Source organism: Lissotriton helveticus, chromosome 9 (genome assembly GCF_964261635.1).
Source record: "Lissotriton helveticus chromosome 9, aLisHel1.1, whole genome shotgun sequence".
Lineage (NCBI taxonomy): Eukaryota > Metazoa > Chordata > Amphibia > Caudata > Salamandridae > Lissotriton > Lissotriton helveticus.
This window is the reverse complement of record NC_136070.1, coordinates 443,823,791-443,849,799: the sequence shown is the minus strand read 5'-3', so window position 1 is coordinate 443,849,799 and position 26,009 is coordinate 443,823,791. Positions and strand designations below refer to the sequence as shown.

Sequence of the window (26,009 nt, the reverse complement as noted above, 5' to 3'; positions counted from 1 at the left end):
CCGGATCTGCGATTGCTGGCGCGGAAAAAAGAAGAACTGACGTCAGCGCGCGAGGGTGGCGTCTAAGTACTCCGACGACGTCATCCCGGCGCCAACGACGGACACGGAGCCACAGACGACGCCTACCGACGCGCAGGGGTACTGCTACGCAAAACTTTTCGGATCCAGTCTGATGCCTGGGGATATTCCAAGGTAAGGAATCTAACACTAACCTGTTTCTTTCAGATTGGGGAGGTCAGAGTAGGGATGTTACCCCTCCCCCCTTCTGGTGTATGATTCCCAGATAAAGTGGAACACACTAGTCCTATCCTTATCCCTGGACTTCGCAGTCCCTAACTTCTAGACTTCCTTTCATGTGGCACAGTGCCAGTTTGCATTAGGTCCATCTGGATGCCCGCTTATTATCTGCTAAATCCGAATGTGATCTAGCGGGGACAACTCCCCAGGCATCTGTTACTGCAAGGCCTTAAAGTAGACCCCGTCTGAAATTCAGATTATCTACCACGTGCTGGGTCTGGAGGAGACTCTGTCGCATGCTGGGTAGTGACTAACTGTACTCCCCTGCACTCTCCCTTGCACAGAACCCATTGCTCCCTCTGACATTGGAAAAAGTGGTCCAACGTACATTACACTGGTACGAACTCCACAATGTGAGTGACCTATTTCCAGATGGACATGTTCTTGCCCACGCAGATGACACCCAGTTGATTAACGCCACATGTATGGGCCATTTTATTCTTTGTTGTATGTATGGAATCTTAAGAGCATATATCCACTCATACCCACTGGCCCCAAGAGACTTAACTCCCCTGACATTGCTCATAACAGACATGGGGGGGGGAACCAATTGATCTCTGAACTCTTACCAGGCAAGAATGGCCCTCAAACTTGCACATGATGACAAGGTCAGGGCAAAAGGGGAACATGGACTAGGCTGCCATATTTCTGACAAAGAAACGTTTTAATATTGTTTCCAGACAAAATTGGCCTCATTAAACCACCATCACAAACGGCTTCCTTTTAGGCTCCTACACAGGACCCGTACAACCTCTAGTGGACTGGCTAAGCTGGACTCCTCCAGATCCTCCTTCTGTCCTAAATGCATATCACCAAGTGGCAGACCTCCATCACCTGACGTGGGACCAGCCCCCTAATCTAATCATTCTCAACTGGCATGTTTGACAGTCTCTCCTGCATGATTTAAATAACTATTGAACCATCCCCCTTTTGGTGGCCCTTTGGGATATGTAGTTGATGTCCCAAGGAGTGCCCACAGATTTACTCCCATATCCCTCAGAATGAAAGCCTGGCTTCAAAGCATGCCATACTGTGATACATCGAGCAAGGTGTATGCCACATTGCAGCCCCCCACTGCAAAAACTAAAGACATCTGGCAATCTCTTCGTGACTATCTGCTATCTTTAGAAAATTTCACCAGAAGCCAGGATTCTCTACCACTTTCCCCTGGACACTCCCCATAGCCAGCTGGCCATAGCCCTATTTCATAAACTGAAGTTTCACTGTATAGCCTCAGTTGTAACTTTTTATGCCATGTCTGAGGGGGCTCCGATCTGTGCATAGTCGCATCTATTGCGATTGTTGCAGTCTTTACCGTATTAATTTGCGGTCATAACCTTCGCTATGTGATGTGCCCTGTTGTGTGGTTCTCGATGTCTGTGTTCACTTTGCTTGCAGAAATTGAGAAAAAAGCTGCTAAAAAAAGGTAAGCCTGACTGCTCTGTGTCAAGCCACCAGAGGGTGAGCACAGGTTAATTTAAAGTGTGTTACTGACTTACCATAACTAGAATTGAGGTTCCTGCTTGTATATGGTACATTCCTCTGCTAACCAGAAACCCAATATCTACAAAGTCCAGCCCACAGGGGCAAGTACTATATCCTAAATGCCCTGTTAAGGAGATTCTATCACAATTAGAATATCAAGCAGTAATTGAGCCTTGTGTCTCCTCTATGAATAGTCCATTATTTCTTGCGCTTCCACCTGATCATTCTTAACGTATAATCTTTGACTATCAACATTTACACAGACTCTTTTTGTACACAAGGTCCACAAATGGTTGATAAATAATATAGTTTGTACAAATTACAAAACTGCATTGGACATTTCCAAAGTTTTTTCTGTCACAATATAGCACCAGGAAGCCAGATTTTGACAGTTTTCTCAGCAACGACGGCTGTGCAGACTCCCACATGGCCATAAGAACCGTCTAGGTCTGTTTGCTTCCCATTTCTAATAAACATTGGACTGCTGAACATACAAATATTTTCAGGGATTGTCAGGCAGACATGCTTGAGTCTAAACACTTGCATGCTTGTGCTAGCACTACTAATTTAGTGATACGCATAATTGGGAGTACCACATTTACTTTATTTAATGAAGGAAAAACAGTGCCCATTGCTTATAAATCGCATTTATATTCCAACGCGGAAATGTGCTTTGTTTCCACTGAAAAAAAGTTGACTGCAGGTCAGAAGGCTGTACTGAAGGAACGTTCGTTGGCACGGAGTAAATGTAAAATGGTGGTGTCTCCTGCTCCAGCCCTAGAGGCCCACCAAAGCCAGCATTCCTAACGCGAACGCCTTACATTCGAGATGGATCCAGTGGGCCTCTTCCTTGACAGCTACCAACTTGGACTATGTTTTTGGCCTTCATTTCAGAACACAGAAATATCTCCAGTATGAACAGGATTACCTGATGTCTAGGGAAATTTTGCCTAAAGTGGAGTATGCGTTCTTAATCTAGACTGATGGTTCAGCCCAGCCTGTGGTTGGTTCAAGTACTCAGCTGCCTGTGCTGCAGTTACGGGTGTCAAAGGATGGAGTTTTTCAGGCAAAAATAACATACAGAAACAATTGGTAACTGTATCGCCCAGCTGGCTGAATTTAAAGGTTTGGTTCTAATATTTTCCGCTTATAGTGTGTAATTACTATTTCTGCATCCCGGCCTTTAATGATAAATTACCTTATTGGCACTTGAATGGATTTAGAGATTATAAAAGAAAAGCTATTAAGCATAAGCTTCTTTTGGGAAAAGTGCTGGCACTGAAAAATGCTTTGCTACAGGTTCCTGTGATCCACACATTGAGTCATCAGTGTGTTGGTATACATATTGCAGGAAAGTTATCTCATGAAGCTGCCAAGGCGGCTGTTCTTACTGTGTTTGTGGCTGCGATACTCGTTCACATCCAGGAATAGATAATGACATTGTGGCAGGGGCCACTGCCTCGGCTAGTGGGGAGCCCTTAACTAGAGGCTATTTAGCAAAGAACTCCTATCTATTGAATGCTCAAAATGTTCCCTTTGCCCGCAGTCCTGAGGTGGGTGTTCGAGTGATACCCACTGGGACCATAAGTTAGAGTTAATAATAGCTGCTCATGAGATTTTGGTGTTTGCTTATGCTGGTGTGGCAGCTAATGTTTCTTTATAGCAGAGTGGCAGGGTCTTTATCAAGAGACCAAAAAATGTGTCCTTTACTGCGACATGTGTCAACAAATTAAAATTTCTACTGTTCCACACCCAGCACTTTTAGTTTCAAATAAGCCATTACAATGTGTCTATATAGATCATTACTGTCAATTCCATACGGATGGTGCCTTTAAATATATCTTAGTGGGAGTTGATTCTTGGTCTCAATTTCTATTGGTGTGGCCACAGCGACTCGCTGGCACTCGAACTGTTATTAAAGATTTGCAAGACTTTATCTGCATATACGCAGTGGCAGAATTCCACTCAAACAAGGGCCCGGCTTTCGCCTCTAAGGCATACCGGGGCTATATGGGCACCCTGGGTGTTGCTGTGCATTATTTCATTCTGAGAGAAATTTGATAGCAGAACGAAAGAACTGTGACTTAAAGCTGTTCTTAACAGCTCAAGTATTCGGTTCAGATCGTAGTTTGAGCCATCACCTGTGTGGAGTCCAGAGAGCTTTGAAAAATGTGCCTAGACACATGTTTGGAGGTTTTACTCCAAGTGAGATTTTATTTGGGGTACCAATTTTTGAATTAGATCTTGATAACTCTGGTGCAGTGGCTTAAGAAGCACTCCTTAACAGCAATGAACGTTTCACTACCTTACAGAAATTACAAGACTTCAGAGATGAATACTCGAATTTAAATTCCTAAAAGTTCTGCCACTGACTAAGTGAAGGAGCAACCAGCGGTTTCTGGCTGGACTCCTTAAGTCGGGAAACTAGTCAGAAAAAAGATTGCAGTTAAAAAAAAAAGTTTGGCCCGTCCCATAATGTCCTTGCCTTCTAATGTACTCTAACTGATTTTGCCACCGCTTGCTGGTTGTAAACAGAGACACAAGTCTCCATTGATTTGATCAAATGACACCATGTGGCTGGTTCTCATTTGAAGGCCACAAAGGTTTCAGTATAGTTCCTTATCACCTCTCCCTACTCTGCAGGAAGTCCCTGTTGATGATATAAACAGTCCCGATCTTGCTACTCACAGACTGGCGTGTCAGATGCTGAACTTTCCAGGATGTGTTTCAGAAGCGAGTTTGCCTTTTTCAGCTGCTGCTCCTGGCAAAGATATTGTGTATTATCAACCGCCTTTGGAGGTGCCTATCTGCTCACCTTTGCTTGATGAGGTCCCTGTTTTTACTCAAGAATGCCTCTGGTTATTTTGGCAACATTGATGATTTTTCTTCTGACTCTTTGCATACATCCGTGTGCGGTGTGCTTGCACTTTTTCTTTGGCAAAAATAGACTTACCGGATTCCTCCTTGGTTCTATTGTTAGTGTCTGGGAAGTACGCCGGTCCCAGACTCCGCCATGCTTTATTTGTGCCCATCCATTTGGCTCCTTGGCTGCCCATGTGTATTTCCCCGCCCCATACATGCTGCTGCTTCATATGCTTTCAGGATCAGTGTTTATGCACAGCCTAAATGTCCTTGGTTTTAGCAGTGCTTGTTTATTGTAGGTAGCCATGCTTGTTATTTTCTGCATTGCGCTTTCCTTGTGACAAACCTCGTGTTCCAGCATGTGGAGGGGCGGGATTTGCCTCGTGTTTGCAAATACCTGTCCCTTTGCCTATAAATGGACAAGCCTTGCACATGCTGGTGCTTGGCTTTCTTTCAGCATTCCAAGAAGTTCCTGTTCCACCAGCTGTCAAAAGGTCAGGAAGGAAATTCCTCTCTTCAGCTGCAGAGTGGCCTCAAGGAATGAGTCAGCCGCAGAGCCTCGGACAAGCTAAGTGCCCTGCATGTCTTCATGCCATTGACCTTTTGAACTCAAACTTGAAGTTTCCTTTTAATTATTCTGTGACATTTAAAAAGAGACAAACAGTGCTTAAGGAGAATATTTCCTTAGTTTATTTAACTCTTTGCTCACAAGACTTTCAAAAACTGAAAACTAATAAGCCTGAATATTTAATGGTGCGACATGTTATACTGTTTCCCTAGTTTATTTAACTCTTCACTTCAAGAATCTCAACACCTGACAACTAAGAAGCTTGGATACTTTATTGAGCTTTTACTATTGACATGTTGAATTGAACTCTTTAGTATTTATAGATTGTATGATGGTACGCTATTAGGATTTTGGCAACTCTGATACAAAGTGTTATTGATAATATTGTCTCTGGTTTTCTGAGTGTGCGGATGAATGGTGCCATAGTGTTATGAGTTCCTTTTTAATTTTGTTTAGCCTTCATTTACATTTCTCTTCAAAACTGCATTGTTTCTGAACATTAGACAGTGGTATTTGAAAAACAGGCGTCATGTAGCACCAATGAATCAGTACAATTTAAGTTAGCACAAACTGTTCTTTCTTAAGTGCGCATAGAGAACTCAACAAAAATCCTGTGGACAGACATATTAAGGGTTTGTAGTTATCCCTGCAATAGGCGATTACATTTTATTAATCTTTAAATATTCTACGTTCTGTACCATTTTGTGCATGTGTTTGAGTACGGAGAAGTGCATCAGCACTCATCCCCATTGTTTCTTTGCCAGAGTATCGCACGATAAAAGCTGTAGATTTCTCAGAGACCCAAGACGTGGTACCCGCCTGAACCAGGTTGTGTGAACAAGCAGTATTTATTTTTCTTCTCTTATTGCTCATCCACTTCCCCTTCCCTTTGGGAAGCCCTGCCAGTGGATTGTTTTTTATCACAGCACTAAGAGGTGTTCCAAGAGGTATTGGGAGCATACATCTTTCATCGCCCCTGCAGACATCATGAGATTTCAGGTGAGTGGTCACGCCATGTCCTTACAGTTGGATTTCTCTTTCATCAATTTTTTCTCATCCTTTGGATTTTGATTAGTTACAGTCTTCTTTCTACTGTTAAATGGATATTATCTCCCAGATTGTACTTCTCTATAACTAGTAGCGGAGGTGATTCCTCCACATTCTTCATCACATAAGGTCTGGAGAGACTTGCCCCTTGTAAACATTACTGCATTCCCTGGTCAAGAAGGTATTGTATGGGATAAGGTTCCCTATGACACTTTTGATCCATCGGAGACACTGGAAATTCTGTATGTATTTAAAGTTGCTACGGATGACAATATTACCCCAGATTCCATTTCTGATAAATAGAATGTTACGACTGTTACTAATACGCTATTTGAATTAGAATGATGCACAGTATTTGAGAACAAGAATCTGTTTTAGAATTCTGTAAATTGAAAAATGTTTTGCTACCATCTTCTACCACTTTTTACACAGTGGTAGTACTCCATTAGCTGTTTTTGTTTATTATTCAATGTGGGAACACTGTTTAACACCTTCTGTAGGGAGTTCAAATACATATTTGAAGAAGTGTCCTTATTTTTCCAGTTATGTCCCTACAGATAAGGTGAATTATTTGTTTTAAACCTTACACCTCTGCCTTCGAAAAAACATGTTAAAGCAAACAAGACTGATTTATTTGGATTATTTTATTTCAAAACTATCCCTACAAGATTATGAGTACAGGAAAGATAATTATGAGCTCAAATGTGTTTGGGAAACATCACTGGCAGATCCAGGGCACTGATGCTTTATTTAGGGCGTGTAGGATCCCTCATCATATGATCTTTTTGGAACAAAACAGTTCAACACACTACATGTCTCGGTTTAGCTAATGTGAAACATTTAAATACGCCAAGCATTCCTCTGTTTTGAGGTTTGATAACTAGCAACGGTCTGTAATTTTCACAGAACAGTCTAATGAAATGGTGCAAAATGTAACTTACAATTCTTGACTTTCTGGTTCAGATGGATGGTTATTGTGGCCAGTTGATACCAATGAATTTAATGCTTGTTTTTTTAACTCTTCAATGGGATTTAAGGCAAACAGATCAGATCCTCCTGGTATATACAGTCACAACACAGGGGTTGGCACTACATATAGTATTGGGAAACTGTGCCAGCAATGGTTAGAACATTCAACCTTGTCAGCAGTTAAATACCACTTATCCCTCCTTTCAGATAATATGAATTTACAGGATTTTTGGTTAGGTTTAAGATCTCCTCGATCTAAACAATGTATATGTGTCCGTTACAAAGAAATAGCTGAACGTTTGAGACAAATTGATAATGAAAATGTGTAAAAAGCTTTGGCTGTTGTCGATAATGGGATGACAACATTGTTAACTTGCATTTATTCATTCATTCCTTGTTTCACCTGCAAAATGACATGGCTATGCTTCAGCGTGGCCAGAGTCAGTTGAGATCTATTTTGGTATGTAGTTGGACTTTGAAGGTTTTAAAATTGAATAGTGTGACTTGGAATTATTTGAATGCAAAGGAGTTCTTGGCTAAAAAAGAAGCCACCTACGCTATGCTTCATATTAAACGTTTAGAAAAGTTGCCTTTTTCAGTTCCTGAAAACCCACTCAGTTTCATTTCTCTTTCGAATTCCATAGTTCATTTCACATCATGTCTTAGGCATTTTCCTGTACGCATATTTGAGAAGATAGGTGTACATTAAAAAAATCTTTTTTTTTTTTTACAGTAAGCTTGATTTCTTCCTTTTCAGTAAAGATGCATACACAAGAACAAAGAGACTTCCGCTAATTTGTGTGAAATTGGACTTTCTTTAAGTCCCTCTTTTCGGTTTGCAGGGAAATTACACTTCATAGGTTTTGCAATGTATCTATGGCTAACTTAGCACGTTATTTGTAGGGTGCTCATGTACAATTGATCAAGACTGAATTTTTGTTTCTTTCCAAAGGGAGCTGTTTAATTTTAAATGAATAAAGTGGTTGCAAGATGAAACCAGGCATTCCTCATGTGGTCACTGTTTCCAAAAGTGTGACTTGCTTTTTAGATATATTATAGCCCCCTACACATTCTACTGGGGAAAATAATTTGCGGTCCAAGGTCTCTGTAGCTAAAATACGCTGTGACCGATTGAGCAGACCGAAAGCTTTATTGTTATAAAAAGATATGGCTCTTACATCTGCCCAAGAAGCTATTGATCTCCAAGTGGCCCGTTCCTCGTCAGAAGTGCAATTGTTTTTACAAATCAATTGCCACAACATTTTGATGAGCTTGTATGCTGTATTTTCAATGCTTCTAACACTGCTGGAGTGGCACACTTTTTATAAAAGTGATTGGGTCAGGACTTGTTCCTGCATTCCAGACTGTGTTTGGAGGTATTTCGTCTTTTTTGCATTCTTTATTCTCAAGTATTTTTTGAGGCATTCAGTTTCCATTATTGCTCATAGTTGCTGCCTTGGTCTATTTTTGTTGCACAGAAACGGGTGTCCCACAACAACGCCAAACGGAAATGGAAGTACCACACATCCTTCTGTGTCGTCAACGCATGATACAGTATTCCAGAGAGTCGATATTACTGGAACTGAAGGAACACTGTTCTCAGTCCTTCCATCCCGTATGGTTTCAGAGAGTGCAACCTATGTTTCACTGTCTCTTTTAAGTTTGAGATCTACTTATGCCTTGCTAAGCAACTGTTGCAGTCTCCCAATAAAAATCTGCTTGCGAGTCCTTTGCAGTTCATCAGCTGTGTTTTCAAATAATACTGCTTCCTTTGTGGTAAGATGATTAATTATTATGAGCCCCCCTCGCCAATGCAAGATGCTCCTTTGACTTCAGGTTTCCTAGTATCTGGGTACTCTTCTGATGCTGAACTCCAGGCACTGTTGCCTTTGGCAACGGCTGAATGGGCTGGTGATGATTATCTTCATCACTTGGATCTTGCTCTTCAGGCTTCTTTCGATGTGCTGTCTGTGGATGCAGGATCCCGTCGCAGTCCTAACAACACTCTGGACATGGATATTGTGGACACTCGAAGATGCCATCCTACATTTCGGATTCCTCTTCATGTATTGGCATTTTTTAAATTCGTTTTTCTGTTTTTTCGTAGTAAACATGTTTTTTTAATTGCCATTTTTTATGTGCTTTGCGTCTGTTTGTGCTGTTAAAGTGTTTATAAGAAACACAAGGCTTTTTACATAAACTTGCTGCTATCGCTTTTTAGGTTGAACCTGGGCAGTGCATGCTCATAATTTTCATTGGCTTGTGCCATTAACCTTTGTAAATGCTGGCTTCGGATTCATTAACAGGCTAGTTAGTCACTCCTTAGTACCGGTTTGTCTTCATTTGTAACCTCCGAGGAGGGTTGGCCCTTTAATTCTGTTACACAGTATGTCTTATTAATTCTGTAAGCACCATTTTCTTAGACGAGTTTCTCCTACTGTAGGCACAACATGGTTTCCTGTAACATTCAGCGCGCCATGCGCACTTTTACTTTCCAAGTAGCCCGGGACAATGATAGCTGCTTCTTTTAAATAAATGGGTCTCGCATTTAGAAGAGTTTGAGCTAATGACATTGTGAAGGGCAATGCTTTCATACATGTGTTAGTTATGAAAACAGATAAATAAAAGGCATTGTCATTTACAATGCCAATAGCTTAAACTCTCGCAAATGCGAGGCCTATTGATTGCAAATGCTTGTTTCATATAGTTGGCTCCTCTGACCACAGGGAGGATGTTAGAGGGATTATATTTAGTTTAAATTTTTGATTTAGCATCTTTTTAAGATGGTTATTTGAACAGGTTTTTTTTAACTAAAGAAAACGTGTTGCATGCATTTATTTTTGTTAGATGTTATGTTGTACTGTTAGTACCTGGGCCACATATACTAGAATGCAATGTCCTTACTTTAATATGTGCTCGTAGGAGAAGACTCTTTTCCTCCAGACTAACTAAAGAGGCTATTCTGCGTCTCTAACATAATGAAATAAGGTTGGTGTTTTAAAATTTAAAAACAGAGTCTAATTTGAATTAGGCGAGAAGCACTTCACATCGGAGTCATCATGAAAGCTGCTGAGAGGTGTGACTGAGATGCAGCTCCGCAGGCCCCAACTATTCAGGCAGAAGTGTGCAGGCTTTCACACTCAGACAGAGTGAATTTGTTAATGCCATGAGGCATGTTTCTTGTGACAGTACACCGAGGTATGGGGTTAGATCATTCCAAAAGGGTCTGGCAGAAGGGTACTCCCAACATGCTATTGCTAGTGTAGGCGTATTAGTGATAGGTAGAAGTAACATTAGGAACAATTAACATGGTTTAATGGTTTGTGATTTCACCATTCTAATGCTTATAACAATGATGTGTCTCATCTGTCTAATAATCTCTGTTCATGTTTTATTTACAAGGATCAGATCTTTTCAATAAACAGTTGAAAATGTATTATTGTTCCTTTTCTTTGTGAAACTTTGGGTATGCAAAAGTGACAACCAAAAGGGTCAGATCTGTTTCCACAAAGTACTAGGGAATGAGAGTGGTCATGTTCGGGGGTTACAGACAACATCTACAACTTCTAAGACTTAGGAGTTTAGACACAGGACTGATCTAGCCAACCCAACATTTACTGATAGAAGAAGACAGTTTCTGCATTATGAAGATTTGTTCCTCTAATACACAGACCTACTAAATGCGTAGGAACTGCACAACATTCCATTATATTTATCAGCGTTTAATTAATTCACTCTTAGAGCAAGTAAAGGGGGATTTCCCTTGAGCTTGTAAGATGTCGTCAGAGTGGATTGAGCTTTGTACTGATTTCATAGCCACATTTATTAAGAAGATACAAGGGAGATGGACAATAAGCTCTTTTACCCCTAGCGGGCATTTCTAATATATTGCACTTCTTTTCTTTGTTGTCAAATGCTTGTAATAGTCTATCCTCTTTTTCTGTTGCCAGATACCCATTTAAATGTTTTGGCTCAGAATGCTTGCAGCTACAGAGGCTGGCTGTGCATAATGAATGCTTGCAAGAAATGATATGAGAGATTAAAATCTATTTCTAGTGAAAATGGTTTCAGTGTCATTGCTGTACATGGTATGTGAATTAATCCCTATAGCATTCGTCTGTTTCCAGCCCTATACCTTAGTGGCCCAGGAATATGTGGGGTTAGATGGGCACACCCCTTATTTCATATTCTGGTATTTGATGGAATCACACATTATGGCAGGTGCATACCAACATAGGCTGGTACAGAATTGTGCAACACAGCAGTTGCAGCCAAATAGAGGCTAATGCAGGATTCACACCTCACCAGTACAGGTTTCAGACAGTAGGCAGTTGCAGTCTAACCTGGGCACATGTGGTTCTTGACAGGAACCACAGAGAGCAACCGTGAGACCCACTGCGCACAAGTGGCCCTGGTTTTCATTTCTCAGGCGATTTGCTTTCTCAGGGTGTTCCTTGACCAGGAACTCGCTGGGACTCTCCTGGGCAGTTTCTCCACCTACTTGGCAAGTCAAACTCCTCCTCTCTCTCAACAGGCAGGTAGGCTTCTGAGCAATGGGCAAAACCTCAGCTCTTCAAGCACAAAATGCGTAGAAGACTTCAAGTCCACAAGACTTCAGGAGCAGGCAGCGTTTCACTGTGCAATATTAAATTGGAATCGGTTGGTCGAATGGGGGCTTTTGCTTAGTTTTTTTCCTTTTTTAAAACTGTACTTATCGGTCAAAAAGACCAAACACTCCCAAAAACTTTACTTCATATCCTAGCTAAAGTGTGAAGAGGCATCTCAGTCTGTCTTGTTTTTGTTAAAGGCTATTAGGAAGTCTGCTTAGCACTCATTTTTTGGGGTTGTTCAAGAAGGATTTCAAACTGTGTGATAGAATATTTTCACGTGTCTTAAATCGAGTCTTACCTGCAGTGTCAAATAGGAATTGAAAAGTGTGTGGAGCCAGCCTGCAACCAAAGATCCCTCAGTGCACCAGTTACACGCTATGTTGTTGTGCTAGGCCCAGAGTCAACAAAACAGGCCTTGCTCCATCCCTTCCAGCCAGGTCAGCACCTTTCCACCGACCTGCACCTCTAGCCCACCCATACATCATTACCACCTATCAATTCCCCTGTCCATCTTCCCTATCAAATCGACCACACTCCACTTCCACCCCTTCCTACTCCCTCAAACAAACTTATTCCCAACATAGCATTTCTCACTCCACCCCTAGACACCCACATTCCCCTCACATATATCTCACCTATCCTAACATACCTCCACTCACAACTCCCATCCCAGCTCATCTAAACTCTACCTCCATTTGCCACTAACATCTCTTATAACGTATCTGTTATACAATACTAACACAATTCTGAACTCCTAACCACCCAAACGATTTCCAATCCACAAACACATTCCACCCATACCACCACTGAACAACAACCCTTATCTAATACCAAACCCAGCATCACCACCAAAAAAGATCACAGATCTTCCCATCGTCACATATCACAAACCTTATCCTCACAAGTTCCTTTTTCTTCTAGACCTTTATCGCTCAGCATAACTCTACACTACTTGAAGGCACACAAAGCCATTCATCCGAAACTCCCACAACTACCCTTAAACAACTTGTTAGCTATTTTTAGAGACCTAAATCTAGACCACCACACTACCTCAACAACCCTTAGTCATATCCCTTCCACTTTCAACTATCTAAAAAGACCAATGCCACCAATCACTTAAACTGCATCACCCATTTCACATTACAAAGTAACTCAACGTCGTTTTAACAAAAAATCTAAAGATAATCCTACATTATCAATAATTTCACCCATGCAATCAGATTAACTCTCTCCGTCTCAAAAAAGTCAATCAAATCTCTAGTAAACCTAGTTGGAAAAAAATGATTCAATTCAAGGCTTTCTGTATCACATGCCTGGCCTTTTCTGGATCTGGCCCGATGTATCTCAGACATTTGGTCCAGATTTACTATCATTCCAGATTATTATGTATTAGCAGTTCTAACAACTATTTTCCCTAGGTTTAGCAAAACAAAAAAGGGTATAGCTCAATCAAATACGTGGCTGCAGAACTAAGGAATGTTCTTCCTCTCCGTCACCACAGACCTAACAAAATTAATTTTAGAAAATTGCTAAAAACATATGCAGACAGGCTTAGCTGTGGTGCTTTCATAGTCCTTGCAGTGGGAAGCCGTGTTTGGATAGTCATGCTCTATACAAACCATAAACAAACATTTGAGCAGGACAGTAGAGGCAAGGAATGTCACAATCCAACACCATCACTTCAGAAGCACTTCCGGCATCCTCACCTTCCCATAATGGCAAAAAACAAATCCCAACCAATAATGGCTACATATCCACACAGAGTTCAATGGATAACACCAATAATAAACAGACGGCCTTTCCTTATGCAAAAAAAGCTACATCTAAAATATTTCCTTATGAAGGTCTGTTTAATGTGCAAAAATATATACCACACATTTGATGTACTGATACAGAACCCGACCTATAATAACGGAATATATGGGAAAAGACATGGCCCCAGCAGGGCATGAAGATATCCCCCGTGGATATCAAGTCATTAAACATAACCAAGAAAAAAAGGAGGCAGACTAGGCACAGAATTTAATGACACCCTAAACCACCACCAATTCCTAACAGGTGCCTGTACAAGGTTGTTTAGTCATTCTGTCTAGATGGCAACCCAGGCTCATTTTCACGTATTACTTCCTCTTACTTGATAAACCAAATATGCCTTATCCCAGTGCAATATCATCAGGTCTAAATACACACAAGTTGCAACAGATCACCTCTGGAACCCCCAACATAGCAGGACATACATTGGATATCATTTTGTCCAATCCAGGACTAACCATCATTCAACAAAACTCACCTGTTACAAAGGACCGATCATATCATCACCTACTCCTTCAAGATCCCATAGCAACTCAAGCTGAATGTTTCAAAAACTGAAATACTGCATGTGGCTAATGGGAACAACAATCTTAGGATCCTCTTTGGCTGTACTCTCTCCATTAATACTCAAGTGGACAGGCTGTCTCAATGAATTCTCTACACAATGAAAACACTTGGACACATCTTACCACATCTCAGATTTCCTCAAACGGTACAAGAAACAGCATTACTTGCGCTCCCCAAAGTGGACTATGGTAATGGACTGTACCACACCATTCCGCTCTCAACTACCAAAAGGCTACAAAGAATCCATAATTCAGATGAAACAATTCTTCTATATATCAATGTAAGAGCCCACATCTCTTGCTAAAGCAAGATGATCCTCTTTCAAACTACAGTACATCACACACAGAGCTACTCTCTTTAAAACTACAGTGCATCACACAGAGCTATCAATGGAAAGGGATCAAAATTAATGCAAGCAAATATCACAAAAAACTCCTAACCCAGGAACGTATGTTCCAGACTGGCACCATGTTGAATTCCTGTTTACAGGAATAAGACCATTGGTGGCACTACTTTCTCAGTTTACACCACAAAGCTACAGAATTCCCTGTATGCCAATGAAAATCACGTGAAGTTCACTCCCGGTAACTGTATGGAAACTAGACTGCGTGTGTTTACTGCCAGATTCCGCCTTTGAAGATAAGGCCGTTGTAACCCAGCTAGAGTAAAAAACACTGGAGTGGTTACACATGAACATATGTGCATGCTACATGTGAGAGACTACAGGCTTGCGCAGCCTTGGAACTGCACACAGGTAAGCTTCTTATGGCAGTTTTAAACTGCAAATTGGACCTGTCAAAATACCCCTTTTGATAGACCTAAACATTCCTTTAAAGTATCAGTACGTCACCCATATCTAGGCCTTATTGACCAAAAAGGCAGGATGCATGATATACAAAAGTAGTGAATGTAGAATTAATATTTCGCATGTCCTTACAGCCGAATAGCCCCAAAACCTATTTTCACTGTAGCAAGGCTGACTGGTGCAATTTAGAATCACTGGGCCACTTTGTTACATTAAATGTTTCATTTGAACTGATATCAGCTAGATAAATACTTGTACCACTGATTGTAATTGTCAATTTAAAATCCTCTTTAATGATAAAGTCAGATTTAGCTTTTTTATTTTGGAAATGCCACATTTAGAAAGTTGGCCTTTCCCTGCCTAAAGTTACTGGGGCATTTCGGCGAGTGGCCATTAAACCTGGCTTGTAATGGCTCTCCCACTAGGAAATATATAATGGGGTCAAACAGGAGACAAAAGGCCTGGGTGTAGAGGGGAGTAGGTCCTACTGAAAGGATGGCCATGGAGAAGCTGTGCCCTGTCCCGATTACACTTTAAAGGAACCTAACTCCAGCACACACAAATGAACCTAACATCAGTACTACCTCTACCTTTGTTTCACTAGCTAGACTGAAGCCAAACCCATGGCAAAGGGGGGAACCGACCTGAACCAATTTTAAGGCTAGACACGGGAGTGCCCACCACCAAAGGCAGGCACTGGGCATAAAAGACACATCCCTACAATCTGAAGGAGAGCAAGACTGTGTACCTGGACGGTGATGGCGGCAACACCTTGGACAGCTAGAAGGACAACCCCCTGATGGACTAAAGACTCTGTCTACAGCTGATCCCCAGGGCTAGATACGTCTCTCCAGGGCACTTACTCTGGAACCCATGTACACCCTGAAAAAGACCTGGTGGAAGACCTGGACTTCTGTGCCCCCAGCAGGAGAAGAGGGCACTAGGAGCCATGCAAAAGAATAAAGTTGGTGCAGGGAGCCAGTGAAACCAGCTCTCCACACAGTGCGTCCCTTTTGAGGCCAAGAGGCCTGTTTAAAGTGCTTCCTATGGCCCAACGCCCTGCGAAATGCAAACCATGCAGTCATTCACTACATTTTCTAAAATACCCCAGGGTGGGTCAGTGACCTGGTGTCAGTGCAGGCATACTTAGTTATGCCCAGGCTCCTACTCACTTAGGGGACCCCATCCCCAAGCCCGAAGACAACGAATGGGTCACAGAGCCCAGGAGAACCAAGACCGCTTCTGCTGCAGGCAGGATTTAAGAACAATGATTGCTCCTGCAACATTGAAAGACACAGTAGAGACGACCCGTGAAGCGCAGGAGTGGGCTCCCTGTGCTGCCCCAACAACGTAAAAAACGCTGGGTGCCCCTGGTAGGACCGGGGCACCAAACATACAAAAAAAAGAGACCAAAAGAGAACAGAATCAAGGCGTGGAGCCGAGCAGCAGGAGAACACGCTGGTCTAGTATTCACGCTCCCAACTTGAGTGCTCCATGATGCCCTTCATGGCTTAATTTCCCTATGGTTTTCTTCCTTGTCGTGCCCTATAGAGGAGCGGGGGCACCTCTAATATTTTTAAGTAGGTGTTCGGGAGCGCTGCAGAGTGCAACAGTCTACCTCTTGCTAGATTAAGAAATAACCCCATGTCACCCAGGTTCCAGGAAACATGACCTGGAAAACCTTTCATAGTTTTTTAAGTACTTTCGGCTGGTACTTTTGTTTTTCAGCCGGGGAGTGTTGGGAACTATAGATATTGGCTCCTATGGCTACCTTTTTCAGTAACATGTTAAAGAAAGACTCTGGCGCATGCTGTGTTGATTTTAAGTGTTTTATTGACCACATATATCTCACAGAGATTTTTGATAAGTGCAAGGCTTTACTGACAATACGGATTCCATTCAAACAGGGCTACTGATTTCAGTGATTTGATGGTGATTTCTTAAAGATATGACTGTTCTTAGAATATGGGGACCCCTTGACAAAGCCAATAGGATTGCCTTACATCTTAAGATGGTAAATGCAAGACAATAGGCTTGCTTTAACCACTGAAGTGGTGACCACCTGACAAAGCCAACAATCCCGTACTAATGATCTATCAATCAATCGGTCTTTATACAGTGCAGCTTATCAACTCGGGTGAGTATCCAGGTGCTGGGGAGTGGGTATCCTCAGTCAAAGAGCCAGGTCTTCAGTCCCTTTCTTAAGTCAGCGAGTGAAGGGGAGGTATGGAGGTGAAGTGGGAGGTAGTTTCAGGACTCTGCAGTGAGGCAGATCAGAGTTGTTTGGATGGCTGGTGGAAGGTCAGACGGCGGTTGATGTAGGAGGGTCCAGCAATGTGGAGGGCTGTAGGGAATCAACAATTTCAATTGGCATCTCTGCTGGACAAAGAGCCAGTGGAGGCTTCAGACAAGTGGGGTGATGCTGCTCCATTTGGGGAGGTCGAGGATGAGTATAGCTGAGGCATTCGGTATCATCTGTAGACGTTTGAAGAGATGGCCGGTGGATCCGGTATACAGTGCATTTCTGTAGTTCAGTCTGCTGGTGACGAGGGCTTGAGTTACTATTTTCATGGTGCTGCCAGGGATCCACCTGAAAATCTTACGAAGCTTGGGGAGCGGGTGGGGTTGAACGCGCGCTACTGTTATTTTGGAGAGCATGACCCCATATGGGTCAGATGGGATTTTAGAATATCACCAAGGACAGGCAATTCAATCTGCCAGATATATATTTGTAATATATGGTGGATGGGTGCAGTGTGTGTAGACAATAGTAGAAATAATACTTGTGCAGACCTCTCATCCAGTACAACCAGTAACCCAGGACCCTCCAAGATAAAGAAAATGCTAATTCAGCAGAATCCTTTTACAAGCAAGCCCTCTTATCAGAGGGAGCCACACGCTCCTACAAACTTATGACCCATGCATCGGTCTCAAACAAGCACAAAACAGAATGCCCAATGAAAACCACAGGGATTTTCCATTCTTCAAAACTGCGGCTGACAAACCTAAATGATTGGCTATCTGGACATACCCCATAACTCAGTAACCCATATTTAAAAATCAAGTACAAAGTGAAACAATTTCAATAATGTACAGTATCTAAGTAGAATGATGGAGCAACAGTATTACCACCATCAACAGCCAAGCAGAACTTAACCAGCAACGTATCACCTGATCAGTGGTAATCAACGTTTAACCTTTCTTTTCTACTACTGATATTTTCCCAGATTGCATCCTAGCTAAATATTCAAAACACCTTGCATGAAAATTAACCTGATTTCGAGCTAGGGATTAGTCTTTCTCCTACCCATCTATCTGAATGATAATTCCTACATTCCCTCCTCTGCCTGCATTAGTACTTCTGAGTGTACCCTACTCTAGCACATGCTGGCCACCTTACTCACCATTATACTTCAGTAAACTAACCATACCCCTCCTACCAAATAATAAACTCTACTGCAGAGTAACCGTTCCAACATTACCAAACGTTTCCTAACCTATCTACTCATCCCGCTCCGCTAAATCAAGATTCCCTCTTCAGAAAAACCTCTTCTTGTAACCTCACAATATCAAGCCTCATTCACCCTATTTACTTATCTCATTTTTTCAGTTGTGTGAATCTAATAATCACATCTAACTTCTATTAACTCAATCCCCTAATAGAAACTGGAGAAAATGCTTCAGTTTTCTCAACACAAGACTAAACCAATAAACAACATATACATAATAATAATAATTAATAACTACTGGATAAACTACTAACGCACAAGTTACTTACTTGTGTAACAAAATATCTGTAAAAGACATTAGTTAGTGATAGATTCCTTACCTTAGAATATCCCCATGCGTCAGACTGGATTCGGAAAGTTTTTCTGCTTAGCAGTACCTCTACACGCCAGTAGGTGGTGTCCTGCGGCTCCGCGTCCGTCACTGGCGTCGTAGGCGCCGAGATGACGTCACGGAGAGTACTTTGGCACCACCCATGCACGCAGACGTCAGTTCTGTACACAACTATTTGGTGCCGAAACGCAGAGCCGTGCAAAAGACTAACAATTGCTGCATAAAACTAGGGCCCTGAAAGGGGATGACCTTAACCCTAGTAAACAGTTAGCAGAACGGGAAGCATGGGCGGGGCGGTAAGGAATCGATCACTAACTAATGTCTCTTATAGATATATCGTTACACAAGTAAGTAACTTGTGCATCTGAAAGAGACTCGTTCGTGATAGATTCCTTACCTTAGAATAGATACCCCAGCAATACCAACCCCGGTGGAGGGTCTGCGAACAGGATTACACCAGAAAATCACAGAGCACAGAACGGCCAAAGAAGCCATCTCTCCGGACCGGACTGTCAAGGCAGTAGTGCTTGGTAAACGGGTGCAGCGAGGCCCACGTAGCTGTCTGACAAATATCCTGCAAGGGGCCACCGCGTCCCAAGGCAGTAGTGGCTGCAGTTGCCCTGGTCGAATGGGCACGCAGCCCCACAGGAGGCTCCTTCTTGGCCAAGGAGTAACACGCTCTGATGCACAGAACGACCCAGCGGGAGATGGTCCGTTTGTGCACGGACCGACTTTCTTTGGCACACACATAACCAACAAACAGCTGATCATCCACCAGGAACTGCTATGTACGCTGCAGCTAGAATGCGAGCGCACGTTTTGGGTCCAGAAGGTGGAGCCTATCCTCTTCCCTTGAAGGATGCGGAGGCGGAAAGAAGGTGGGCAAAGTGATGGTCTGCCCGATGTGGAAGGGCATGACTACCTTTGGTAAGAAAGAAGCACGGGTCCTCAGAACCACCTTGTCTGGATGGACAGAAAGGAAAGGAGGTTTAGAGGAAAGAGCCTGGAGCTCACTTACTCTTCTGGCAAAGGTGATAGCTACCAGAAAAGCCGTCTTGAGAGTAAGAAGAAGTAAGGGACAGTTATGAAGGGGCTCAAAGGGAGCGCACATCAGAAAAGTCAAGACAAGATTCAAGTCCCACTGAGGCATTATGAAGGGCACCGGTGGAAACGTATGCCTAATGCTTTTAAGGAAACTGTTAACAACCGGGGACGTAAAAAGAGAAGGCAGATATGGAAGTCGTAGAAAGGCAGAGATGGCCGAAAGATAACCTTTGATAGTGCCCTGAGCAGAGCCCTGCTGGGCCAAGGAGAGAAGGAACAGAAGAACCTCAGAAAGAGGGGCAGAAAGGGGATCCACAGTCTTTGCTGTGCACCATGCGACAAACCTGTTCCACCTACAGGTGTATACCGTTTTGGTGGAGGGACGCCTGGCTGCCAGAATGACATCACAGACTTCGGGAGGAATATCGAAAGGTGTCAACTGTCACCGCTCAATCGCCAAGCATGGAGTTGGAGGCTGGACAGGTTCGGGTGGAGGACCGTCCACTGCTGCTGCGACAGAAGATCCTCCCGAAGAGGCAGACTGATCGGGGGAACGATGCTCATACTGAGTAGGTCAGGATACCAAACTCTTCAAAGCCCAGTCCGGAGCCACAAGAATCACTTGTGCCCGGTCGCGTCTGATCTTCTTAAGCACTCTTGGCAGAAGTGATACAGGCGGAAAGGCGTACAACAGACCGCAGCTCCACTCCCGGCGAAAAGCGTCTCCTAGCGAGTGGCGCCTTGGAAATTCCAACTCGCAGAACTGATGGAATTGCGCGTTCTCTTCGGTGGCGAATAGATCTAACCAAGGCTCTTCCCACTGCAGAAAGAGACCTTGCACCACGTCCGAGCTCAGACGCCATTCGTGATCCATCAAGCACCGGAAGCGGAGTTTGTCCGCCCTGGCGTTCAGAGAACCTGCCAGGTGTTGAACCGCCAAAGTAATGCCTTGACGTTCCAGCCATGTCCAGAGGCGCAGAGCCTCATGACAAAGGGTCCAGGACCCCACCCCGCCCTACTTGTTGCAATACCACATGGAGGTGGTGTTGTCCGTGAACACCTGCACTACACTTCCCGGGACAGAGGGAAGGAATGCCTTCAGTGCAAGTCTGATCGCCCGCGGCTCCAGAAGGTTGATATGGAGCCGGGATTCCGCCGGAGACCAGAGGCCTCTGATCTCCGCCTCTCCCACGTGGCCTCCCCATCCCAGGAGGGACACATCGGTCACCACTGTGTACTCCGGTTGGGGAAGGGAGAGGGATCGGTCACTGACCCAATTGCGATTCGTGAGCCCCTACTGCAACTCTCGTGCAGCGCCCTCCCAGATCTGGAAGTGATCGGACAGGTTGCCCGGATGCTGTGCCCACTGGAACTTCAGGTCCCACTGCAGAGCCCTCATATGCCACCTTGCATATGTCACCAGCAGGATGCAGGAGGCCATCAGGCCCAGAAACCGGAGGGTCATCCCGACTGAAACCCGGGATAGAGGCTGAAAGAGCGGAATCATAGACTGAATATCCCGGACTCCCTGCTCGGGAGGATAAACCCGAAACAGTGTTGAATCCAGAACTGCTCCGATGAAAGGGAGCTTCTGAGAGGGACTCGGGTGCGACTACGGCAAGTTGATGGAGAACCCCAGTAAATGCAGGAGGTCGGCCGTAGTCTGGAGGTGGGTGAAGACTGCCTGGGGCGAGCCAGCCTTCAACAGCCAGTCATTGAGGTAGGGGAAGACTGACACCCCTGACCTGCGCAGATGAGCCGCGACCACCGCCATCACCTTCATGAACACCCGAGGGGCACTGGTAAAGCCGAAGGGGAGCACGGCAAACTGAAAATGCTCCTGGCCTACCGTGAATCGCAGGTAGCGCCGGTGGGCCGGTACGACAGGGATATGAAAATAGGCGTCCTGCAAGTCTAACGCCACCATCCAGTCTCCAGGGCAGTCAGGAACTGAGCCAGAGTCAGTATCTTGAACTTCTCCTTCCAGAGGAAGTGATTTACGTCCTGGAGGTCCAAAATGGGGCGAAAGACCCCCTCGTCCTTCTTGGAGACCAGGAAGTAGTGGGAATAACAACCACTCCCTACTTCCTGACCAGGAACGCACTCGATGGCCCCCTTGGCCAGGAGGGCTGTGACTTCCGGACGGAGTAGAGCCAAATGCGGTGGCACCGAGGTGGCATGGCTGGAAGGGAGGGCAGAAAAGGGAGCGAGTAACCGTGGCAGATTATCTGCAGCACCCACTCGTCCGAGGTCATTTCACGCCAGTGGTGGAGGTGGTGTCCTACCCTGCCACCCACCGGTGTGGGGTGCTCCCTGAAGCTCGGATTAGGAAGGCTTAGAGGCGGAAGCAGCCGGGGTGGAGGTGGACTGACCTGCTCGCTGGTTACCAGACCCGCCCCTGAAGAAGCCACTGCCACGCTGGGGCTCGTTCTGCACAGGCTTAGTGGAGGAGCGAGCGTGGGTGTTCTTACCCTGGCCACGAAAGGAACGAAACCCAGACGTGGCAGGGTTCTTCGTGGAAAGACCCAAAGACTTGGCTGTGTTCCGTGAGTCTTTAAAGCGCTCCAGGACATTGTCAGCCTTGACGCCAAATAGGGGGGAGCAATCAAAAGGCATGTCCATGAGCGAGCTCTGGACATCGGGCGGAAACCCGGTAGACCGCAACCAGTCATGGCGCCACAACGCCACAGTCGTGGAAATTGCCCTACCCAGCGAATCAGCGGTGTCCAGACCACACTTGATGGCAAACTTCGCCGTATCCTTACCCCCTGCAATCGCTTGGGAAAAGACAGCCTGGACCTCCTCAGAGCACTGAAGCAGAACCTTTGCCACTGAATCCCACACCGCGTAGGAGTAACGGCCCAATAAAGAGGCAGTATTAACTGACCTCAACCCCAAACTGGCTGATGAGAACAACCTCTTGCCGTATTGGTCCAGCCTCTTAAGAGTCCTTATCCAGCGGAGCCGAGGGAACGGCACTCTGCGATGTCCAGGCCTGAATGACCAGGCTCTCAGGCGTGGGGTGAGTGGTCAAGAAGGCGGGATCACCAGGCGATGACGCAGAGCAACCGGTGCCCCCGAGGCTGGCTGCAACCAAGTACCCAAGAGGACTTCGGTAAGGGCCTCATTAAAAGGGAGCAGCGGCTCAGACGACGTAGACGCCGTCTGGTGCACTTCGGTAAGGAGGTTGGTCTTAAGGGCCACCATAGGGAGGTCAAGATGGAGAGCCTCTGCGGCTCGACGCAGCACCATAGTATAGGAAGCTCCTTCCTCCATAGTAGGCGGAGGGGAGGCAAACCCCGGGTCAGAAGACACATCAAGTTCACCCGCATCTTGAAGGTCATCCACCCAATCCTGCTCGGAGTCACACTGCCAGGCAAGGGGGTCCTTGGAGCCGTCCCAATCCTCATCCAGCTCCGGAGGAACTGGAGCAGGCAGCAGGGCTGGAGCCGGAGAAGGGGCCAGTGGTGCTGGGAGGGGTGCCAGGAGCGGCCCAGGCCAGGGCCGAACCGGAGCCACATTCCAATGCGGATCCCAGGTCGGAACGAAATGGTCCGAGAACCGGGGCAGTGGCGGGAGAAACAGCACCCAGTGCGGCGCTTGCGGCGGTGCTGGGGCAAGAACCAAGGGCGGCGCCAGGGCCGGAGCCAGCGGTGCCGCACCTTGTGCCGCCGGGGCCGGAGCCGAGGGCACTATATCCAGTGGCTCCGGTGCTGGCACCAGAGGTGGTGCCGCCGGGCCAACAGGATCTGGACGCCGGGCCCGCAAGCGCGCCGGCGGGAGACCAAGGCCTAATCAGGCGGTCCATGGCAGCAAGAAAATTCTTGCAACCGGTTTGGGAGTCGCCGACGGACCTGGGTAAAGCAGGTAGGCCGTGAGACTCCCAGGTTCCCGAGGTGCCGGAAGAGCCGCAGGAGCGGAGCCCCTGTTCTCCACGCCCGCCTCCAGGGAGCGACAGGGGGACGTCGGAGAGCGAACGCGCTTCTTCGACTTCTTCTTATGGCATCGCTTACCGGAATCCAAAGGTGAAGACTTCGAGTCCGAGGAGCGAAGGCACTGGTCCCGCGAGCAGTCGTGCGAACGGCCTTTAGACCCAGAGCGGAGGTGAGAGGAGTGCCGAACCTCCAGCAACTACCGGCGCCGCTCTCGTAACACCTTCGGGGCCATGGCACGGCAGTCCCGACAATCCCGGGAGTCGCGGTCATGCTCCAGGCAGTAGAGGCAGACATCATGGGGGTCGTGCCACCAACATATTACGGTGGCACGACCCACAAGACTTAAAGCCGGGCCTTCCTACGTGCACCAGGAGGCAAGAGAAGGAGACAAAAAGTCTCAAAAAATTGACCGAGGTACATGCTCAATCCGGATCTGCGCTTTCGGCACGGAAAAAGAGAACTGGCGTCAGCGCGCATGGACTGCACCTAAGTACTCTCTGTGATGTCATCTCGGCGCCTATGATGCCAGTGACGGACGCAAAGCCGCAGGGCACCACCTACTAGCGCGCAGAGGTACTGCTAAGCAGAAAAACTTTCCGGATCCAGTCTGACGCCTGGGGACATTCTAAGGTAAGGAATCTATCACTAACGTGTCTCTTTCAGATATTGGGTTACAGAGTGGCATGCTACCTGCTGTAAAGCACTTCAACACCCAGTCAACATTATTTCAATGCACTAGACGTGCCTTTGGCTGTCAGACAGACACCAGGCCTGGTCACAAAGCCGTCATTTGAATACTCTGCTGAGCAATCCCTTTCTGGGTAATGAAGAGCTGGGAACTGAAACAATTTTGGGTGATTTTGGACCCCTTTTATACACACTTTCTAGACAGGGGATATGAATCCATTGCCTTACACATCAGAACCTGAGTGCTTCTCTTTCGAGGGTCCTTCTCAGGCTGCTTCTCAGAGCAGGTAGCAGTGGGGCTGTCTCCAAGCTGCAGCACTCACAGCATGGGCAGAATGAGATGTGAGGTTTCTGTTGAGATCTGCACACGGCCGTCATAAAAAATCCTGAGCCAAATATGTACAGACAAAAGGACAGACCTGGCCTTGAAACTTCCTAACTTTGCACAGAAGAAACTGCAGTCCCGCTCCTCATCCCTACCATCAACCAAATGGTAGTGCTGAGGAGGAAATAATCAGCAGCCCCTTGCTAACAAAGTCTTCCTGGAATTTAAAAAGACAGCCTTGTCTCCATCCTCCTTGCCTCAGTGTTCCAAAGTCCATCCTTCAGATGTACGAATGCAGGCAATACACTTCCAATCTCTGGGGAAACTATCCTCATCCTCCATCATGTGCCATGCAAAATAGCTCTACTGGTTCTAGTATTTGGACACACAGCGTCCATTTTCCTTGAATGTACACAGATACAACGTATAAAAAAAATGGAAATGTCTGAACATCCTTACAGAATAAGACAGTCTTCAGTTTTACTCTACTGCTTCCTGGTAACAAGAATGGCCTCCATTGATTTTTAATACAACTTATGCACTTATCTGAATACAAATGTGTCGCAATGACTTTAAACTACCGCTCAAAAACTGAGGGCATTATTTTATGGCCCAGTAAACTGTAGGCAAGGTCTGAATTTAATACTGTGGGAAGGTTTGCGCAAGAGCAAAGCAGTCTGAGGTGCATTGGGCTATACTTCTATGGGTCATTATATCTATTGGTTCACATTATTTCCTATAGACTTTGAGGTCTAGTATATAACTCCTTATGATGATTTCACCACATTTAATCATAACACAAAATCCTTTCTAGAAATGTTCCTGCTAACAATATATCTATGATTTAAGTGGATCCTTAGTGTTGAAAATCTCATTAGCCATCGCATGATCAGTTTTCTATAGTCCAGTGGCCCCAACTTGAAACACAATGGAACAGGATTTAATAGGTTTTCCAGCAGAAGAAAAAAATAATACATTAGGGCTGCTTCATAAAAGTGCATGTGTTAGATGATTTCATGAGGTACCAATCAGCCATTCCTTCTGAAATAGATCATACACTGAAAAAAGCACTTAAGACCTTGGTTTCCCCCTACAAGACTCAATGGCTGCTTTTTTTTGCTTTGATGGAGAACGCACTGACTTTGCATAATCACAA

At 45.1% G+C, this 26,009-nt stretch overlaps 1 protein-coding gene across 2 annotated transcripts in view; it reads right to left on the bottom strand.

Moving 5' to 3' along the window:
• TDRD9 (tudor domain containing 9) overlaps positions 1–26,009 on the bottom strand; it is a 2,642,469-nt gene that overhangs the window by 1,484,885 nt on the left and 1,131,575 nt on the right. The window lies entirely within an intron of this gene.